The sequence below is a fragment of the Toxorhynchites rutilus genome, chromosome 3 (assembly GCF_029784135.1).
Source record: "Toxorhynchites rutilus septentrionalis strain SRP chromosome 3, ASM2978413v1, whole genome shotgun sequence".
Taxonomy (NCBI): domain Eukaryota; kingdom Metazoa; phylum Arthropoda; class Insecta; order Diptera; family Culicidae; genus Toxorhynchites; species Toxorhynchites rutilus.
In genome coordinates, this window is record NC_073746.1 from 13,937,069 (window position 1) to 13,958,228 (window position 21,160).

At 39.2% G+C, this 21,160-nt stretch overlaps 1 protein-coding gene and 1 long non-coding RNA gene across 7 annotated transcripts in view; one reads left to right on the forward strand and one right to left on the reverse strand.

Annotated features, from left to right (window-relative positions):
- The first annotated feature begins 350 nt into the window (after positions 1-350).
- LOC129779240 (cadherin-related tumor suppressor) overlaps positions 351-21,160 on the forward strand; it is a 366,226-nt gene continuing 345,416 nt past the window's right edge. For 2 of the 5 annotated variants that reach the window (XM_055786606.1, XM_055786609.1), the window contains exon 1: positions 351-1,007. The gene's annotated coding sequence lies outside the window, so the exon portion shown is untranslated. Of the gene's footprint in view, positions 1,008-1,110; positions 1,339-21,160 lie in introns of those variants that run through there. The other 3 variants (XM_055786608.1, XM_055786610.1, XM_055786607.1) reach the window with 2 other exon arrangements.
- Positions 12,263-13,128, reverse strand: LOC129779241 (uncharacterized). 2 transcript variants are annotated; one of them, XR_008743601.1, is made up of 3 exons: positions 12,838-13,128; positions 12,504-12,772; positions 12,263-12,436 (listed from the first exon to the last, which is right to left on the reverse strand). It is a non-coding gene; the product is annotated as an uncharacterized LOC129779241 (long non-coding RNA). The 2 variants fall into 2 exon arrangements; XR_008743602.1 differs by having other exon boundaries at positions 12,497-12,772.

The following is a 21,160-nucleotide window of genomic DNA, read 5'->3' on the forward strand; positions in this document are numbered from 1 at the left end:
GAAGCCATCGAACTGTGAAGATAATATGTTACGCATAAACAATACCACCACGCCAGGCCGGGCCTCATAAAATGAAAGAATGTTGGAAATTTCCTCCCAACGCGCTCCACACGCAAACCTATGCAAAACCCAGCGCACTCGGGTGGTGATCGTGGCACAATCGGTCGATCTCGATTCTATACTGAACCCACCAATACCAGAACGGATAGCGGCAAGGATGTATTGTTAGGGTCTCTCGGGAGACGAGAGAGAGAAGCTGAGAGCAACAACTGAGAGTACCTGGCAGATCTTGGTGGAGATTTTTTTTTACCTGTCCGTCTGTGCAATGGGCCGCTCAGTATCGAACTGATCGCGAGATTGTGTGGAAGTGCCCTGGCCCCAACTCGAGGAACGGAGCAATAGTTTCATGTGAAGGCCTCGGAGCGTCGCGACCCACCCGGCGGGAAAAAGTGAAGAACAAGAGACAGCAGGACAAGAAGACGAAGGGAGCAGCTCAAAGATTCCTCTTGTTTCGTGTGCCTACCCACAAGATTTGTAACGATACGCTAGACGTGAGTGGGGCGGGTGTATAACGTTAATAAGGGAGGACCTCTTTTAGAGCTTTGGAATGAAACGTTTGCCGTGAAGAAGTTGCCAGTGAAGAAGTGCCGGGTTGCGACTGATTGTGGTGTTGGGATTTTTTTTATTATTTGTTCTCAAGATACGATAGAAGTGGAGAGAAGTGCCGTGTGTTTCTTCGCATTCAAAGTGTGGCTGTTTATCTTGCTCTTCCTACGAGCTTTTCGTAGAATCAATCCTAACTGATAGAAGAAGCTCTTGGCGTGTGAAGTGTCGAAGAAAGGTGGAAGCAACAAGTGATCGTAGAGGAGATGAAGTAAGTGGAGAGAAAGAGAAGAAAAAGCACAATACGAAAGAATTTGGTGTAATATTTTTTCGAAGCCTCTTCGTAGACCTATTTGTGGTGATTTGACTTTTTGTAGTGTTTGGTGAAGAAACGAGGAAAAAAGGTATAGCAAAAGAAGAAAAAAATATGGAGCAGTTGGAGTAAGAGAGAGAAAAAAAAAAGATAATTTATGAAAATGTATGCAATTCGATTTTGCGACGTGTAACACGTTCTGGATGTTATTATTGCCTCGGTTGGGCTGGTGCTGCTGTGTCCTGGTTAGTTGTCGAGGTCTCCCCAAGTCCCCAATGCGCATCGCGCATTCCATCCTATTCCCAGGATGTAAGTTAGGCTTTAGAACTCTGCTTCTGCTGCCGTTGGATAACGTCTGCGAGTGTGAGACACGAAGAGGATACCGTTTCATCATCTTCATCAGTATCATCGCATCTTCCACGGTTTGTAAAAATTAAAAATGCGAATTTATTTTGGGTCGCCGCCATCGATGGCCTGCCGATAGGCTCGGAGGCTCGGCTTGGCGAAGTGCGGAATACACATACACAAAAAAGGATAATAAATATTCAACGCAGCCTCCGACAGGAGGGTGGGGCACACGGTGTGAGCGGGGTATTTTCGGAGATCTTGCGAGAGTTTCACAATGGGTCGAGATAAGAAGCGATCGTCTGCGTGTTCGTTGCGAATGGGTGGCAATGAGACGATTTTTTACGCGATTTGTTGTTAGAGAAAAAAAAATCCTCGCCGAATGAAGCCGCTCCGAAATGGTCGACCAAAGGAAGCGGAATTTACTTAATTGTTGATTTCAATTAAAATTTATAAAGATGGGATGCGGAAAAAGTGGTAAATGAGGAATGGAAGGATAGATGATTAGGACATATTTTAGCAATCTTCAGGATGACAGATTATTCTGTCGAAAAAGATCGCACCAGAAAATGAGGAAATTTTATTTGCTTTATTTGCAGCCACGATATTGGCTCGCTTTTTAGCTAAATTATGGATTCCTTGCCTGAATTAATGTTAGTCTATTGAGGCAGTTCAGCAATCATGTCAAAATTTGTAACTCAAGTTACTCGTTCTCCCGTAGTATCTGACTGCATCGTAATAATACAATCTAAATGATCTACAGAGCGACAGACAAAAAGAATGGGGCTAGCTGAATTTTGTTGATACTCAAATAGTAATTCTTCGGAAATACACCAACAACTTTGCAACTGGTTGGAAATTTGTCCGGTTAGCGTGTTCAGATTTCCGGAGGATATATGGTCAGAGGGAATCAAGTCGCAAAACTGAAAAATTCGAGTTATTGATTACATTAGGTTAAACATTTCATAAGCTACATTCCATATTTATCGGATCAGGAAAGTTATGCGTACAGCCGGAATAACGTATCGAAATTGTGTTGAACGATCAATGTAAATCTCTTATAGCACTAAACTTCAAGTTCGTTTCTCTCGAAATCAAAAAAATATCTCATGGTCCAGTCTGACTTAACACTGTACAAAAGCTACCCTTCTGCATCACTTGTATTTTTCTAGCATGATATTCTATCTATATTCTTGGGGATTTCAGAAGTTGTTACCGGCGAAGTGGTGTCAGGAGAGTCAAGATCCTTTATACAACGACCGAGATATACACAGATGGACGCAAAAAAACATCCCCATTTGAAATAAAAGTGTTTCAATATTGAAATTTTTTAAAACTTTTCGATATTCCAGTCAATACTATGTAAAAGTAGATAATAAGGAGACCATTTCGACATTTCAGTATCGTTGACTTATTTTTTTAGAAAAACAAAAAAATAATTGTTCAGAAATGGATATGACATAAAAAATCCGCCCCTGGTTTATTTTTAAAAAAAAAATCATAAAAACAAATAATTAATTTTCAATATGTCCCCCTTTGGCTTCAATAACAAACTGACAACATTTTGGCATACTCTCCACGAGGTTCCGGAGGGTTTGGGGGTCCAGCTCGTCCCAAGCTTTCTTCAACGTAGCAGAATAGTCAGTTTTGTCTACCTTGTTGTCCAAAAACTCCATAAATTCTCAATAGGATTCAAGGTGGGGCTTTGGGGTGGCCACACCGTTGGTTTGATCCGGGCCGATCGGAAGAATAGTATTGTTTTCTTCGCAGTATGCTCCGGGAAGGTGTAAGATCTAGGTTATCGCAAAAAATGTCGATCGGCAGTAATAATACAGTTGATCTGCGCTAAGTTTTCCACTCCAGCCCTCGAGAAACAGCCCTACATCATTATGCCTTCACCACCGTACCTCATAGTCGGTTGTAGATGCCGATCCTGGAGGCCCTCGTCGCTCTTCCGCCACACTCGGACACATATTCTTGTTAAACATTTTTGTTGACATGGTCCCTCGCAAACTGAAGTTGGTTTTTTGTTGTTGGTGTTGCTGATCATCGGTCGCGTTTTTTCAGCAATGTTTCGTTGAGACTCCTTACGCTGGGAGTCACACACAATCAAATTTTGAACCTATGTTGAGATTTGCTTTCCACCCGTTTTCCGGAAGCTTCCTCAGCGTCAAAAACATGTCACTACGTACGGAAAGTTAAATAAATAGCCACGAAAATTATGTTTATGTCAAATGTAAACAACCTGTTGTCAAAACCGAGGGGTACATCGATTAAGAAAACATGGCAAAACAAATTTACCCAAGTGATTTTTTTTATGTCATACCCTAAAAGTAAGTGAAAGTAGTTAAAAAAAAAACAACGGTACTGAAATGGCAAAATCGTTTACTAATTACCTACCTTCACATAGTATTGACTGGAATACCGAAAAGTTTGATGGAACTTTCACTATTGGAATACTTTGATCTGGAATGGGGATGGATTTTTTTGCGCCTATCGTTGTACAACCAGCGTTTTCTACGCGGCGAATACGTACCTCGTAAACAATCTGCGTCAATTCGAAAACCCGCGTAAAAAACCACGGTAAAAAAAACTTGGGTGAGTAATTTCTAACATCATACAAGAGGAAATACGATTGTCAAATCCGTATTGACACGACTCATTGGATACACAGTTTTTTTATGTACTGATTTCATGGAAATAATATACTTTCCTTGGCAACAAAAATTTTGGAACAGTGGCGTTTTATTTCTCAACATACAGGCAAACCTGTTTTTGTGCGGTCCCTTTTTGTGTGATTCCTCGTTTGTGCGACTTTTTTTATGCGATTTTATTATGACATCGGGTCTTGAATCACACGAACTAATAGCACAAATAAAGGGTGTGTCACATCAAATTGCATCACGGAAAAAACGCTGTAGAAATTCGCCCAGTAGACCGACCCTTTTGAAAATTTTAGGCAGTAAAATAAAAACTATTAAACAACTTTTGGCATTTTCTTTTTATTCATACTTCGACCCCAAGCCCGTATGCTCGCACCTTCCTCTTTACCCCGTCAATAAGGTTCTGTACAACGTCAGGTTGTAGTTTTTTTTGAACAGAAATCCATTTTCTCTTGAAGTCCGCCTCCGATTTGACAACTTTTGGGTTCTTCCGGAGGGCCTGCTTCATAATCGCCCAATATTTCTCTATTGGGCGAAGCTCCGGCGCGTTGGGCGGGTTCATTTCCTTTGGCATGAAGGTGACCCCGTTGGATTTGTACCACTCCAACACGTCCTTTGAATAGTGGCATGAGGCGAGATCCGGCCAGAAGATTCGTCGGGCCCTCGTGCTGCTTCAATAGTGGTAGTAAGCGCTTCTGTAGGCATTCCTTAAGGTAAACCTGCCCGTTTACCGTGCCGGTCATCACGAAGGGGGCGCTCCGCTTTCCGCAAGAGCAGATCGCTTGCCACACCATGTACTTTTTGGCAAACTTGGATAGTTTCTGCTTGCGAATCTCCTCCGGAACGCTGAATTTGTCCTCTGCGGAGAAGAACAACAGGCCCGGCAGCTGACGAAAGTCCGCTTTGACGTAGGTTTCGTCGTACATTAACAGGCAATGCGGCTTCGTCAGCATTTTGGTGTACAGCTTCCGGGCTCGCGTCTTCCCCACCATGTTTTGCCTTTCGTCGCGGTTAGGAGCCTTCTGAACCTTGTATGTACGCAGGCCCTCCCGCTGCTTGGTCCGCTGGACGAATGAACTTGACAAATTCAGCTTATTGGCGACATCCCAGACCGAACTTCTCGGATCACGTCTAAACTGCTTAACTACGCGCTTGTGATCTTTTTCACTGACGGAGCATCCATTTTTGCCGTTCTTCACCTTCCGGTCGATGGTTAGGTTCTCGAAGTATCGTTTTAGTACTCTGCTGACCGTGGATTGGACGATTCCCAGCATCTTACCGATGTCCCGATGTGACAACTCCGGATTCTTGAAATGAGTGCACAGGATTAATTTACGACGCTCTTTTTCGTTCGACATTTTTCCAAATTTACGAAAAATTTACAGTGAAGCATGGCCAACGTGATCTATACACCTTATCTGATTATAAGCGAAAGCTGAAGATATAATTCCTAAAAATTAAATTTCTACAGCGTTTTTTCCGTGATGCAATTTGATGTGACACACCCTTTAATAAAATCGCACCTAAACAGTCACACAAATGAGAAATCGCACAAAAAGCAACCGCACAATAGCAGGTTTGCCTGTAGTCTCCTACAGGCAATGGCAAATGGAACCAAATTTGGCATATGAAGGTTTTAAGGGGCAATAAATGTTTCTACGGTGGTTTGACACTTCTCCCCCTCTCTAAGGGGCTGAATAACTCGAGAACTAATCAAGCAAATGGAATAAAACATGGCATAGAAAGTTTTTAGGGATTGATAAACGTTTCTATGGTGGTTTGACACTCCTCCTCCTCCCTAGAGCAGCATAGTTCGAGAATCAATCAAGCTAACGGGACTCTGGGACTTTCACTGTAATCTCGAATAAAAAAATTTCGTCAAAAATCGAATTTTCGACAAAAAGCGACCAAGCGCAACAAAATCAATTTTTGTACAAAAATTTTTTTTTCGAGATAACAGTAAATCTCGACATTTCATGCAATTCTAAGACATTTGGCATTAATTTTTTTTTTAACATTCAACATTTTTAATTAAGTTCGCTTTGAAAATTTGAGATGGCCATTTTCATTGGCACTCTAATGAACATGCGCTTAGTAAGAAAACGTGAACGTTTGAAGGTATTGATAACAAAAAAAAATTTTTAAGCGGGACTAAGTTTGCCGGGACAACTGGTAATAAATAAAACAGGAATTTTTCTCACGATAGCCATGCGGATGTAATTTTCTACGCATCGTATTTATGAAATTTCCCGCAGTTTAAACGACTGTTCAGATATTCTAGAAAAGGTAAACAGATATTTTGTTTGATTTCAGCGATTAATTCGCATTCGAAATTACTTTGTTGTTTGGGGGCAAAATGAGTCACCACTGGATAACGACTTACTATATTTTATATATTTTCTAAAGCTAATAGGGAACTTAGGGTAAGACGAACCGTGAAATTGACAGGATTTTTCTGTGTTTACAACTTTCTTTTTTCATTCTAAATACCATTGAATGTAGTTTAGCACCGAAAACTTCGTCATACTATAGTAATATATAAAAAACCGCATGATTTCATGCAACTTTGGTCACTTCTTTCATAAGACTTTTGAAGCATTTATAAAACTAATTTGAATTTTGCAAACTTCAATACACTTCCGAATGTTACCAGAGCTATCGATTGAGCTTGAATAAATAAACGTTAAAAATCATTTTTATATTAAAATGCAATTTTCTAATCCATCTCATAACGGGCACATCGCTCCAGTATGGAGATAGATGGTTTTCCATTCCATTTTCTCATATCTGTACTTGTGTTATGTAACTAGCTGATTCGGCAAACTTCGTTTCGCCCAAAATTGATTTTTTGATATGAGTTCTTTCGAACATTCACGTTCTCTTACTAAGCGAACGTCCATGATTGATTGATGTTCCAATTGACCCTTCATAATTTCTTTCTACTATAAACTTCCTAGTATTTCTACCAAAACTCGACATTATGATAAAAAATCATTTTCAGACGCAATTTTCGCTCAAGATTCTTGATTCACCTGCAAATAACATGTTATACATGCTTGCTACCGAATAATAAATTTTCATTCATAATGTTTATCTTCTAAGGGCATCCGCACCAATGCGTTACTATTCAAGATTTCTAGTCTCGAATTTTAGCTGTTGCCAATTTATTGACTCGTCGATTTGCGCACTCGTCGTTGCTATCGCGGTTGCTATAGTATCACTTCTTTTTCGCACCGCAGGTTGCTAAATACGATTGCTAATACTAGAAGAAATGACAAGTGTCAGTTAATTCTCTTTTCGTCGCATTCATTTTTTGTTAGATAAATGTAATACATACACTTCCGAAATAATATTTCAGAGCAAATCACAAAAAACGAACACAAGACGGATGAAACCCACAACAGATGTTTGACGTTTGTTGGAAATAGCAACACTTGGCTCGGCTGCTATCACGTTGCCAAATTTGTTAACTCACTATTCACCGAGAGGCAGATTACTATTTCTCACACCTGAACCGCAACCACCAGTGGGGTTGCTACGTTATGGTGAGGATTGTCAAAATGTCTGTAACAACGCAATGGTGCGGATGCCCTGAGTGCGTTATTCTACCTGAGCATCCATTGTTATTTTCGCTTCACACCAATGGAACACGAAATCATATGGGACTATCAACGATCATGTCATATGAAAGTTCATTTTATTCGAACTCCTCCTCAAAGTTTTTAAGAAAATATCTAATTTTTTTCTCACCATACTATTGATTTACGGGCAGAGACGAATACAGCAAAATAAACACGACTTTAATCGGACCATTCCTTCTGCGGGTTTTACGCTTAGCAACACATTTGGGCTTCCAAATAAATAGAAGATATAGGAATGCGTTATTTCGCCTGAAAATTCATTTCCACCTTCGAACAAAGATCAGTTTCGTCAGTGCAAACATCGAATGGACTAACAACGCTTATTATGATGTAATTTTCGAACATATAAGAATTCAATTTTCCGAATTTCCGTAAATTTTCCAATTTTTCTTTCCGCTATATTGCCCTATGGGTAGAGATAAACAGAACAAAATAAAGACGGCTCAAAACGGAGCATTTGTTCTGCGGGATTTAGGCTTAGCAATACATTTGGCTTTCCATTTTTATTTATATAGGCAGATAAAAACCAGAATGAACAAAATATATATATAAATTAAACAGCATGGTTGCAGAAATGCTAATGCTTCATGTTAAACCGCAGGTTGACTTGAATGATAGCAAAATTGAAACTTGTTGCCAGAAACAACGATTTATTTTTAAATTAATGCAGCTCAGTACTTTGGTTGCTATAGGGTAACAATACAATTTTTTTTTAGATTGTGTTTCTATGGTTAGTAGGCGATATTTAAAAAAAATATGTATTGGTGCACATCAGTCTTGTACATCCATTGCATTAATACATATTACTTCGCAGTGACGCATTGAGACTCAAGATTGCGGGTCATATATTAGCACTAAGCCTACCACGAGGGGTCAAATGACCCATTTCAAGCTTTTAGTCCAAATTTTCTTGTAAATTACATTGTCACAACATGATTTGCCTATACCACTATTCTAAAAAACATACATCGAATGTATTTTTCAGTGTTGACTCACCTCTTGTTATTTATTTTTACTGAGAAATAAATGTAATCTGCCCTAACTACCGCAACGGGTCATTTGACCCGTGCAAACATTCATATGATATCAGAAAGATTTGCATGTGTGGTTGTAATACAATAACATTGCATTGCACATTTTAGCTATTGCTTTATATATTTTGTTGTATTTGTGAATGAATAGTGAATGATAAGCTAACAGTGACTATCAGTAACAGTAACTAACAGTAACCATTCCAAACTACACTGCTATTTTGCGTGTCAAAAATTGTAATTTCATAAATTTGCTAATAATGTTTATCCTAAAAATGTCAAAATATAGAGGAGAATTATGGTATGTCGCGTTTTTCAACAAAACCATATAAATCGAGTCATTGTTCACTAACTATTCATGAAGGGTCACTTGACCAGCTGTCGTAGGAATAGGTATACATGAAACATCGGGAGGTTTAGTGTTAATAATGAGCGTTACTCTAAAGATGCTCAAATAAAACGAACAAATTATTAACACCGATATGTTCTACTTTTTCAAAATATATCAAAGTAGAAAGATGAATCTTTTATAATAAATACTGATCGGGACGACCGTACGATGAAACTGTAGAATACAAGTGGAGAAGGGTACGGATCGGGACCACCGTAAAATTATTTGCGGATCGGGACGACCTCGCAGAAAAAGTACGGGCTCGGGACGACCGTATGGAGAACAGAACTTGACTCGATATTTTGTGAAACGTCATAAATTAGCTCAAACATCGCAAAGGTGGCTAAAATGATTTCTGTGAAGGATAATACACTGAAGCAAAATCTACCTGCATTTGTTCTTTTCGTCTTTCTTTTCATTCAATTCTTTTTTTTCGGAGAAGAGAGAAGGTGTGTGACATGTCCAGTTCTGACAACACGGGCATCGTCAATTCAGCGATACAGTGGACTGGTTACTCTGCACATTTTCCTTAGCAACAGGTATTGCCCCTTGGGACCATCCATCGCGTGAATTTTGAAAAGGACCTACCGTTCTGAATCATATTTCGGACACTTTGTTCTAGAATCTTGAAATGCTTGATGCACTGATGATATAACTACAAAATTAATATCACAATTGCTTCTTTAGAGTAATCCCTTGGTTTCACTATCACATCATTTGAGAGTTACATTTGAATTAATACATAATAGGAAAAAATCCATCCAAAATCCAAAATCCACTCATTGTCGTTTGTGTTTGACATTTGCTTAGCGTGAGCACGTAGAATTTTCCCCTTCATCAATATTTAAATTTCTCTCGTGTTTCATCAGTTCTCATCATCGTTATCAGGTTACTGTGATTACATGGTAAGTGTTTCGCATTTGACTGTAACATATAATCAAGTGTAATGTAATTTTTTAAAGTGTCCGAAATTTGAATTCAATCTGTCCGAAATTTGATTGGTGATGGTGTCCGAAGTTTGATTTTTATTCGCTTGATTTGAAAAGCATTTTATTCGATTATTTTTTTTTTGTTTTCAATCAAGTAGGTACCAAAGTAGAAAGCTTAAAAGCATATTGAACTATTATTTGAGGGGATTAGAATGAAAGGGGTGTAAGTGATTTGATCGATTTCTCTACATCGACTCTCTCTCTTTTGGTCATAACTTACCCAGTTTCATAGATTTTCGAGCGGTTATGGACCCGATGTCGACCGTAACGGTGTAAAGTGCTACAGAAGAGCAGGAATCTAACCCTGCTTGACCTCCGCAGGCAGCACTGCCCACAGATTTAGTTAGAATTGTGTGCAACAACTCAGCTGAGTGAAACGGCATCATTGCCTCTTTCTTCTCTGTCTCACTAAACTGTCATTAAAATACAACAGCGAGTGAACCATCATTTTGTAAGTATACAAAATTATTTTCGTTTGTTATGTGAAAATTATTTGGTTTTATTCCAGCAAAATACCAGCATCCTTGATAACGAGGAAGGACACCTATTTACAGGAAGGACACCTATTTACGCATCACGAGAAGAATAACGGCTTGAATTATTGTTATGCCCTTTTTTGCGTGCTAACATCATCATTTTGCTGGAACGTATTTTCTGTGGAGCCCGAATCGAATCGGAAATCGTTTCTCCGAGTGAATTGAACCATAAAGTCATTTTAATCATGCGCATGGTAGAATTTCTATGTGAGTCGTTTCAAGTCGCCAAATTCCTAAAATCGTAACAAGCCCCGGAGATGCGGTTTTCATTAAATCTCATTCACGGTGGAGAAGGACGAATCCAGTGGAACGATGCAGATTGTTCAGATTCCGTTATTAGAAACTTGGTAAGAAATGTTCCTATAAAACCAATATGACAGAGATTTGTCGTATATGGGCCGGCAATATTATATCTATAAAATGTTTTAATTGCAGACAAATAATTCGTCGTTGGGTACTAGGAGGTATAGGACAGATTTCAACAGCGACAGTATAAGAAAACAGCGACAGTATAAGAAAATATGACAAGCTACTACGAAGCTGTTGTGGCTTAACAAACGAACAGTAATTGAATTTTGAGGGTAATTATAATCAGTATAATCTACATTTGTTTATAATAATTTATTCACTTTTACAGTTTACCATATTTCAAAACTGAAGAGGTGGAAAGGATCGTTTTTTTTTGGATTTCATAATATCGAACATAGACAAGACCAAAAAGAAGAGTTACAACTAGGATCTTAGAACTAGAGGAATTCCACGAATTTAAGATTGGCTCTATATAAGAAACAAAAAAATCGAATATTTATCTGTCAGATGGCGCAAAGAGAAATATATTGCAGATGATCTATTCCGTGCAAAAAAGCTCCAGGACGAATGCAATTCTGGGAGAGATGTAAAGTGAACAGAATCGTTATGAGGATTTGATGACGAAGTTTGATACTCCATCAGGAAGAATCACTAACCGTCAAAAACATAAACAGATCAAATATCAGTGTGATAGTTATATTAAGAAGAAATGTGTTGTAATGTGAATTCAATAATGGATTTGTAAAATAAAATGAATAGTTGTCAACAACGTTAAATTTTTTTTTGTTTTCTCATTCTTCAATACAGCCATAATGAGGGTTGAACAGTTTTGCATTCGGTCGACGCTGTGCCAGATTGGCACAGTGTTGGCTCGTCATTGATTGTCAAATACGAAGGATAGGTCGACAAAGTCATTGCAAAGTGGCTTGACATCGGTACCGATGTTGACACCATTTTTGGGACCGATTTGGCACAACAAAGTAGAGTGGGTAGCTGCAAATACCAGAGATCGAAATTCTCGCCGATTTGAGACGAAAAACATCCGTTTTCACCCACAGGGAAAAATAGCTGAGAATATAGGAGGCGAGAGAATGTTATACGCTCACTTCGATTCTCGCTAGAAATTCAATGCCGATTTTTATTTTTCATCGAGTTACCCACTCTACATTGTTGTGTCGAATTGGTCCCAACAAACGGTGTCGACAACGATACCGATATCGTGCCATTTTGCAATGATTTTGTCGACCTACCCTTCGTATTCGACAACCAATTTCGAGCCAAACCTGTGCCAATCTGGCACCGCGTCGACCGATTGCAGTACTGCTCAACCGTTTTTATGGCTGTGTGTTTTCAAAAAGTTTAATGTTAAGCAAAAAAAAAAAACAAAAAATTGCGTTGTTTACAAATATTTATTTAGAATAAATTCATACAATTGTGCACTGTTGATGTACTCTATTCGCAGCGATTATACCGTCATCAGTAAACTCCCGTCAGCTACAAATTTCTTCATCGGAATCGCAGTCGGCTCAATTATTTTTGTCCCTTTCGTTCCCTCTAGCAGACACACCTAACTTCGTGGGGAATCATGACTGTTGAGATGGATGAGTTTTTTATTCTGAAATGAAATTAAGAGATCAAAATTCATATCATAAGTAAAAATTAAAACCAGTCATACTTGCAACGGGTATTCAAATTGGTTACGTTCGTGTTGAAGTTGTTGTTGGTGATTATGGTGAGATGAGCGCTTTGGTCTGATCCCAAAAACAATACTTTACCGAAGCTGCAAACTCCGTTTTCATTCCATTCAGATCACCGCTATTCTTTCATTTTCATTTATACATTTCTGCTGTTGCTGCTGCTTTCCTTCCTTTGACGCGATATATCAACAAAGACTAGCTGCGTTCACCACAAATTTCGCCTGTATTTTGTCTCCGTGTTGTTGAATTTGTTACTGAAATTAATCAAGGAAACATAATTTATATTTAATAATTAAATATCAAAATTATCCTTACTTACAAAATTTAGTTCTCGATTCTCTGTTATATTTTGAATGACAATTTAGAGAGAAAGAGAAAAAGCAATCTCTACAGTGATGCCGTTTCGCTCAGTACCAAAAAATTGCATACAATTATAGTTCAACTATAGATAGTGCAGCCTGCGGGGGGTAAGGCGGAGGTAGATTCCAGCACTTTTGTAGCATGTTACTTCGTTTCGGTCGACATCGGGCCAATGACTGCTCGATTATGTTTGGAACTGGGTATGATTGCCGAAAAATGGTTTCGTTTTCAGTGACTCCTTGATGCCGATAATGATTTTTCACTTCCTCAGTACAGCTGAAAACATTGCATGAAAATATGCGGCAATATTGGGTTTCATCGTGAAGTGAACATGAGATGGATTAATATTTGTACAATTGTCCTTTGGACGCTGTCCTAACAGACTAACGTTGGTAAAGTTAGCTATGATTTTTCGCTTCATATTTTCAGTACCAAATGAGATACGAAAAAGTATTCTCGTTGAACTTCCGAGATAGAGATTTTCCACATCTCTTTCTCTCCGAAAAAGAATTTTCGGTGAAAACGAAGAGACGAAAATATCAACCATACACGGTTCATCGAAAACTAGATTGATTGACTGAATATTTATCGTGCATCCGAGCGAGGATTTCGATCTCTGGCAAATACATTCCCAGCTATATTTGAAAATGTGGAAGATAGATCAGAACCTCATCTATAACGTTTTTGCAGTTGAGTTATTAACTAAATAAAAAGTTGATGATATGATCATCATATATCCGAAATATGATTCAGAACGGTATCCACTTTGATCGATTTCCTGCATTGCCTTTCTCTTTTGATAGCCACGGCCTCGAAGACAGATTTTGCGTCAGTTTTGCCACATAGTTTGACGAGCGTTATTTCTATACTCCTGATCGGTGAACATGTTAGGAAATGTTGATGAATAGAATCGATTAACACATATAGGTCCTTTTGCTAAATTACGCAAGATTTGTTCCCATCGATGATGCATGGCCTGGCATCCTTACGAAGAGATAATAAAAAATGGGTAAATTCGTGGAACGCTTCGAAAAACCAGCGATCTATGAAAAAAAGTTATCTTGTGGCAATACTTTCAAGAATGCGGATAAAGCAAATAAATGATGCGGATACAACAATTAGCATTATATGCATTACTTTCATACTGCGTTGATTGGGATGATGTTGCGGGTGATGGTCGTCTTCGGTTTGGTGCCCGTGTTTCATTCCGTCATACAGGTAATCTTCGATATAACGTACATTTCACTTTCAAAATTGTACGTTGTATCGAATTGTACGCTATATCGAAGCACAATGAAGTACTCACAAACGTAGTCTATAATACATTATTGTGTTGCTGTTTTAGTACAGTTGATGAATAACTTCAATCAGAAGGCGAAGCCAGCCTTTCTCATGATGTTTCCCTTCGTACTGTTGATTAAATCTTGATTCATTTAGAATCCGGAATCAAAAAACCAGCTGTATTTCGGGATTGGTTGAAGGTACAAAACTTGTTTTAGCATCAAAATACAGATAATTCATTGTTCTATCAGAAAAAAAATATTGAAAAAAAATTTTCCTTTACACTTTGGAAATGTGTACGTTATATTGAGGTAAAATGTACGTTATATCGAGTGACGTTATATCGAGGGTACGTTATAACGAGGGTACGTTATATCGAAGTTTTCCTGTATAAGGTTTAGGACATTCGAAATAATCCTAGAGAACCAAACCGGGGAGTTCCGTAGTCGTTTTGAGCATGATTTAAGTTTTGAAATCGATTCAAATTGTAGCAATCGTTGGTCATCGATCAGTTGATTTAGGTTAAAGTTTAAATTGAATTCCTTAAGATAATTTTTTTAGACTAAATGCGTTTTCTATCCCTTAATGTGTTAAATTTCGACTTTCGGTGAATGGAATCTCATCATGTTTTGACAGGTTCTTTTTTACGGCTATATAAATAAATGACAGATGGCATGAGAGAGGTTCTAGTCAACGCGAGTGATCTTCGAACAAATCTCTATAGAGAAGGTCTTACATTGCGTCGTAGGTAGATGGAGGCACGGCATCCCTGCCGCAGTCAGCTTCCGTCCGGTATACCTACACGCGTTTCAGAATTTCTCGCCAAGGAAAACACAGAATAAAAATGCACTTTTGCGCATGAATATCCTACGTCTCAAACCCAAAAGGAGTGGGGTCGCGCCGGTGGTTACGCAAGGAGCCTTAACTGCGTCCCTTCTTCCGTTCGCACGCTCTCTCTCTCTCTCTCTCTCTCTCTCTCTCTCTCCCTACCCGGCACATTCTGGCACACAGCACTTGGGGCTTCGGAGGGAGTTACCGTGTGACGACTCTTATCTTATCCTAGAGCCCATGTCGGATGTTTTATTATTTTACCGAACCGGACCTCTTTTTGTTGCGGCTCCAACGCGCGGTGCGGCGTCGATTTCACCGTGCAAAAATCTCCAAGCAAACAGCAACAAACGAGAAACTTGCTTTTATGTTCGCTTAATTTATACTAATGAAACTTCTTTAAAATTGCGGCTCATTTGAAGGGATTTCGTTTCTCCCGCTGTCCTCTGGTCGTCGTCGTCGTGATGGAACGTCCAAAAATTTTAATTCACCTCTCTCAAGGGGACACAAACGATTGCACGGCTGCGGCCAGCAATTATGTGGGAATCAAAATAAATATATGACGTTTCGCTTACGAGATACAACCATCGACCATCGGGAAGTGCCTCTTTTTGTGTGCGTTGTGCGCGCGCAGAAGGAAATCTGCCCGAAATTATCGATGATGTATTGAATTGAGGGCATAAATTCGGGCCTCAACCTCCTTCGTGACGTCCGCTCTGTCCGGGGCTTCGGGTTACGCTCCTGTTTGACCCGCACACCTGATCAACACGCACGAACACATACATATGTTGCACAGGTAAGCTTCTCTTTGAAGCCTGTACGGGAAGGAAGCCATTGAAATTGATATTTTTGTAGCGTAACCTTTTCCTAGAATTGCCCTCTGTGTGTACGCTTTCGGATGGACAGGCATTACCTGCGGTGAAGATTAATGGGGGATGGATGCGCGTAACAAAGGAAAGGATAAAGTGATGGGATGCGATGAAATTCCTCACTGTCAGTTCAGCCTATCGGTTTAAGTTCAGCTCTACCGGAACATGGTGTATGGGTAATTGAAGTTGAACAAAGTTTTGAATAATTGAGCCACTACAACAAATGCTTACGAGAAGCGATTTATTTCCATTTTATTTGAATAAATTTCACACTATTGTTCGCCATTATACTGCTCTAGGAATGCCAGATGTGGTTTTAACACTCGCCACCTGTTCGGTTGGAGCCGTGAGGCACACACAAAAAACGCTGTCGCTAATCTGCGAAATTGAAATTGTCTTCTGACCGCAATTGAATTAATTGCTTTCCACCCTTCCTCTTACCTCTTAGATTGCCACACTATTGCTGCTGCTGCTATTTGATGACTCATTAAAAACACTTCCCCCGAGTGTTACTTCGGCGTGTCGTGGAATCGACAAACTTTAGGATAATTCGATTGGAAAGACCAGATTTGTTTTCGCGCCACGCTGATGAAGCCCACAAACGGCCACACCACGGAATGCCACCGTAGCGTTGGCTTTGGCTTTGGCTTCGGCTTTCGGTGGTTCGAAAACTAATTTGAGTAATTTTTTTCTCGTTATGGCCAAAGTGTTCGGCGGTCGTGTTCGGTCAAGCAGCCGGTTGTGCGCGATTTGTGTTTCCTCTCGAGTTGTGGTCCGCAGTTGGACCGAAACATTGTTGGGCGCCACAGTCATCACACACATATAAGCAAACACACACACACACACACACACACACACACACACACACACACACACACACACACACACACCAATAGAGAGGTGATTAGTTTGCTGGCGGAATCGGGAATGATTAACCACCGAACAACTAATCGTGGCGGCGGAATTAGGACGGGTGAATGTGTGACGATGATTGGCGGGCGAGGATCAGCGGTTGTGCGGAGGAATGCGGTTTGTTATCAGACTGTGTTGTCTGAGTGAACGTTTTATGAACTTTGAAACCACCATGAGCTGAAAAGTTTCCTTGTCGACAAGATGCAACTTTTTTTTGACATTTTTTCAAATTTACTTTCCAACGAAACATGGGTAGTTATTTTTTTAAATTTTTACATATTCTATACAGCTATTTTCAACATGTCAAATCCATTTGTGGTGATTTGATTAGACGTCCCACGGTTTGAACGGCGCCCATCTTTTGAAGCTTTTTATGTGTCGTTCGTTTAAGATGTCTACAATATTTGTTAGTTACGCCACGTCGGAAGGTAGGTTGGCGGGTATCCAAATAATCCTACATTATCGACAGCCCTATCGCTGTAAAAGGATGATAAAACAATAGGAAGGTTGAACAATAAACAAATGAAAACAAAGTAACATTGAAGGTGAATAGAAATCTATCCCAAACAATACTTAATCTATTCTAAAACTAGTGAACGTATGCAAAAAAAAATCTTTAGTTTATGATCTTACGGGCTGTCCACATAACACGTGGACAGAAAAAGCAGGATTTCAGACACCTCACTCCCCTCCCCATTTCTTATATCCCTCCCCTTTTGTCCACGTGGACATTTCTATTTTTTTGGAAAAAAATTCAAGAAAATAATTGAATTGTGTTGGAATTTCATTTCATTTCTATTCTCTATTTTCTGTTTTTTTGAAAAACAATAAAATTTAAGGATTATTTCCGAACCATGACTGAATAATTGACGTAGGATTACTTTAAGATATTTGCTGTATGTGGAATTTGAATATTTTCGAACAAGATATGCTGATGTTCAATGAATAAAGATATGATGATGATCAGAAAATGAAGTAGTCACGGGTCGAGGTTATGTTACTTGTAAAGTTTTATGGGTATGTTTTGCGTTACGTTAGGGAGAGAGGGGGTCCAAAATCCGCACTTTTTAGGGTTATGTCATTGGTGCACAACGCTATAGTTGCGATTTGTTCTTTATTCTTTGACTTCTTCAACATTACCCCTTTTTGTTTCGCTCTTCAGTTTCTTCCGAGTTCCATTATTTTGTCTTCGGCTAGCTTTTTTTTTTGTAAAAAATGCTATAACTGTTTTTAGCAATCCTGCATCCCAAAGTTGTTCAGTCATTTCGTTGTGAGTTTACGAAATGGTCTACAGAGAATTGCTTCACACTCGTTTGCGTGAAGCCCCCGTTTTACCAGCATTTCAAGATCGCAAAGTACACTTTCTTTTAACTCACGCTAGTCAATAATCTAAAAATGCTACAGTAAGTGTATTCGATAGCTTCACCCATTGTAACTCTGCACATTGTAACATGCATTGTAACTCTCAAACAGGCAGCACCACGCACATTATCCGCAAGGAATTCAATTACACCATTACTGCCTCGAAAAGTCACGATAACATTGTAATCATGTTGTTCAAGTTATGAAAAGGTTTCGTAGTGTGATGTAATTTTAGATCGTTCAACACCCAAGTTGTCGCTCAAACTCAAAGTCGTCAATCAGTGGCCATTTTCAAAGCCTTAGCTTCGCTTAGTTGATCCGCAGATTCATCATTCCATTGAAATAAGTTTGGAATTGGTATTTGCTATCGTATTAGCAACAATGATACACTCCGCCTCTAGAAAACACTAAACTAGGCTGGGTAGTGTACCAATGATGTTCCAGTGTAATTTCTTTGGCTGGTCGGAAACGCGCGTCAGTTTTAAAGAAAATCTTATATATATTTTTTTTACCGGTTTTTCCACAATCTTTCGTCAGAAAACTATTATTGTGTTTTTTATACTATCCAAAGAGTCGCAGTTCTTGCGCTTAAAAGAATTGGGCAGTGGTCTGAATAAGTAATAATCTGAGGGCTCTATATCCGGTGAGCACGGTGAGTGAAATAGCGCATTCCAGCCAAACTCCGAAATTGTTTGCCGGAATGTCGAAGTGACATGAGGTTGTACGTTACTCTGGTCTAACACGACGCCCCTCATATATAGGGTTGGGGAAAAAGGAATGTCGTATTTCTGATCGAAATTTGAAGCTTTAATATGCGCCGTTTTGTTCGCAAACTTGTTGCTATTTAGATGGCAATTTCATTATCCCCCCCTTATAAAACCCCCCTCCTTATTTGCAAAAAAACTCAGACAACCAGTTTTTGCAAGCCTCTTTTGAGGCCAACTTAGTGTCACCCAGTGCGTTTTGCATGGACCGGAAGATATGATAATCACTTAGAGCCAGGTCCGGACTATACGGTGGGTGCAATAGGACATCCCATTCGAGCTCCCGTAGCTTCTGGCGGGTCATCAAAGATGTGTGAGGCCAAGCGTTGTCCTGGTGGAAAACAACACCATTCCTATTGATCATTTCTGGCCACTTGTGGTCAATCGCCTGCTTCAAACGGTCAAGCTGCTCACCGTAGAGAACCGAGTTGAGGGTCTGGCCATAGTTCAGCAGCTCATAGTGGATGATTCCCTTCCAATCCCACCAAACACACAGAAAAACCTTCCTGGCCATCAATCCGGGCTTGGCGATGGTTTGGGCCGGTTCACAGCGCTTCGACCACGACTTTTTTCGCCTTAGGTTGTCGTACGTGATCCACTTTTCATCACCAGTCACCATCTTCTTCAAAAATGGGTGGAGTTCGTTCCGTTTCAGTAGTGCATCGCAGGCATTGATTCGGTCTAAAATATTTTTTTGCGTCAACTCGTGTGGCACCCATATATCCAGCTTTTTTGCAGAGGCGACTGTTCATAGGACAGGTAGACAATCTCAGAATAAAATGTATATTATTTCACATTTGTAACATGTATGAGGAATTATTGAAGGTATTTTTTTTGTGATTTCCATGTTATCCTGAATGTCCTTATTATATTTTTTATTTTGGTGGAAACCCACCGTGAAGAATATAATCTGATAATTACATTTGAATACACCCCAACCAACACAGTTTTAACGCTACGAAATAAGCAATAATGACTACCGGGTTAAAACCATTCATCTGAACCCGCCGTCATCCAAACACAGGGCAAACAGAGTCAACTACGTATGAATCGATCACTACTACTTATGTGCCGCCTTGGGTAAAAATGACGTTTTAGGTTAAATATTTCTGCTGAACAAAACCGATGCAAACGATGGAAAATACACACCACCATTCTTCAGTGTTTGTTCGTAGTTGTCATCGTTTCCCTTTCTGTTTCTCTTCCTATTCCTGACGTCATTGAAATTTTAGATGACCACGAGAGTACACAGCACCAAACACCCCGAGCGAGCATGATACAAATAAAAGAACGAACCAATTCATTCATGACTTCTGTGGATGTGGTGTTATTCTCCGTTGATGTGTGGTTTTAATTCGAGCGTTTTTATCGATTTTGTTCATTCGACAACTTGAACCCGGTACATATAGTACACGTATGTCTGCTTACGTAGTGCGCAAACATTGGTTATTCACTGGATGCAGTCACTGTCGCGCACACGTATTGAACTTGGTTTTGCTTCACTCGTGCACAAACAACAAGAAAACGTCAATGTTTTTCAATACGATCTCATATCTTGCGGCATTTTTCTCGCAGTCGTCAAAACGCAGCAAGACATTGAAGCAATTTATGGAGACCAAAATATGGTAATGCTTCGAAATCCGGACGCTTAAGCGCTTACGTATAAAACTTCAACTACTAAACAATATTGACATATCACAGCATGAAAAATTAGCGTTCCTATACAATTAGAAGGCCTTCATCTAAGTTATGAATCACAGAATTCTACAAAATCATGTTATATTTGTTCAAAATTTGAAATTTCTTTCATCGTATCGTGATTTTAAATCCGGACACTTTTTTAATCATGCTTTGAAATCCGGACACTTTTGCTTTTAAATCCGAACACTTGTTTTCTTTGCAATTCTTTGAGAGAAATCATTTATTAATTCTTATAGAACTTATTAACTGGTGCGTTCTAAGTAGCGGGACTAAATGGAAATACGTTTGGAATAATTTTTTTTTATTAATTCAATTATTTATTGTATTTTTACAAGACGACCACTACAAGATGGCCCCATATATATATTTTTTCAAAATCCTATCAATATGGGTATCAAATGAAAGGGCTTGATTAGTAGAATACAGTAATTTATGAAAAATGTAAATCCAAGATGGCGGACGCTACAAATTGTGGATTACATATTTTCTCTAAACCGCATCAATATGGGTATTAAATGAAAAGGATTGACTAGTAGACAGTTATTTATGACAAATGAAAATCCAA